Here is a 2,147-nt window from a genome sequence, read left to right on the forward strand (position 1 = left end):
GTCTGAAAGTGGAATCAGACTTTTTTACCAGAAGACAAGGTGAAGCCCAACTTGAACAGCATGGCTCAGCAATACCATTGTCCAACATATACTGTACCTCTGTTTCCAATTGCAGTCTCTTCTCCTCAGATACACGATAAAATCTCTGTTTGATAGGCTTAGCATCTCCGATGTCTATGTCATGCTCAATTAAGTGGGTTTGCGATGGAGTGTCAGAAAACAAACCAGGGTAGTTTCTAATAAGAGCTACCACTTCATCACGTTTCTCAGAGTCTAAATGATCTACCAAAACCCCAAGGTTTTGCAAAGTCTGAATTTTTCAACCAACCTTGCAAGACCTCATCCGAAACCCGAACATCCTCCTCTTCATCCCCCTCCACAAAGTTAAAACCGCAAGATGCAGTGACTGGAGCAGCCATCAACGCTGACCTCACCACTGGAGTGCCGTCATCTTTACTTTGATCGCGGGAGTGATAACATTTTAACAGGTTCACATGGCATAATTTAGAGGACTTCCTACGACCAGGGGTTTCAATAAGATAGTTCAAATCTGACACTTTGCGTAACACAGTAAAAGGACCACAGTATTTTGCCTGAAAAGGTGAACTTACAAGAGGCAAAAGAGCGAGTACACGATCACCGGAACTAAACTCGCGCAGCTCAGCCTGTCCGTCATATCTCAGTTTCATCTTCGTTTGAGAACATTTTAGTTTATCTTTCACCAGTTCACCACCCCTATACAACTTCAGCCTAAAACCATTTACATAGTCAATAAGGTTCCGAGGTGGTTCCTCAGGCAAACAACCATCCTGCAACACTGCTAAAGGCCCACGCACCTTATGACCAAACACTAAGTCATTTGGGCTGAACCCTGTGCTTTCCTGCACTACTTCACGAGCAGCTAGTAGCAGCCAAGGTAACACCTCCTCCCAATCTGCAGACAGTTCTGTACAGTATGAACGAAGCAAAGACTTTAATGTTTGATGAAAACGTTCCAAAACTCCCTGGCTCTGAGCATGGAACGCAGTAGACTTGTTATGTTTAACTTTAAGCTGTTTAAGAACCTGAGCAAATAAATGGGAGGTAAAGTTAGACCCCTGATCTGACTGGATGATTTTTGGAATAAATTGAGTTAATGCTTTAACTACTGATTTTGAAGTTATGGTACGCAAGGCAAAAGCTGCCGGATATCTAGTTGCTTGACACATCACAGTTAATAAGTAGTTATGACCTGACTTGGACCGTGGTAAAGGCCCAATACAATCGATAATTAGATGCTCAAAAGGTTTCCCTATGGCTGGTATTGGATACAAAGGAGCTGGCTTTACCACCTGGTTTGGCTTGCTTGTGCACTGACATGTATGACAAGTTTTAATAAACTGAGCTACATCCCGCTTTAAACGTGGCCAGAAAAAATAACGGAGTATGCGATCATACGTTTTCCGAACACCCATGTGACCTGCCACATCACCATGTGAAGTTTGCAACACTTTATTTCGCAAAGTAGTAGGTACAACTATCTGAAAAATTGGTTCACCTAGACCCTGATCACAGTGTGGAACCCATTTCAGCAACAGCCCCTCAAGAAAAAAATAACACTGAGCACTATTCCTCACCACTGAATCAGACAAGGTAGTATCGGCCTTTTGCTCAGCTATCAATGACTCTCTAGAACTAGTCAACTGTTCTATTTGGAGTTTAACTGGCAACTCAAAACTTTCTGGCTTACTCTCAACCTCCTTGCGTGAAGCAGAGCGGGTAACAGCACAACCTGGAAATACCTCCGGAGACACACAATTGCAATCCGGAGATACCTTTACAGGGGGTACTGAAGCTTGCTTCTTAAATATGTTTATTTTGCCATCTGCCCACACTTTACTACCTGCCAAGTCATTCCCCAAAATCATGTGGACTCCCTCTACTGGCAACTGGGGTCTAACCTCAACAGCTACATCACCCTCTACCAGACCACATTTAAGGGTAACGTCATGTAAAGGAGAGACGACTGGAACTAATCCCATGCCAAGTATCAATACACAACTGCCAGTATCAGACTCCTTAGAGAACGGCAAAACAGATTCCACCAGAAAAGAATCTAAAGCTCCAGTGTCTCTTAAGATCTTAATTGGAACATTTTGGTTGCCATC

The sequence above is a fragment of the Sander lucioperca genome, chromosome 14 (genome assembly GCF_008315115.2).
Source record: "Sander lucioperca isolate FBNREF2018 chromosome 14, SLUC_FBN_1.2, whole genome shotgun sequence".
Taxonomy (NCBI): domain Eukaryota; kingdom Metazoa; phylum Chordata; class Actinopteri; order Perciformes; family Percidae; genus Sander; species Sander lucioperca.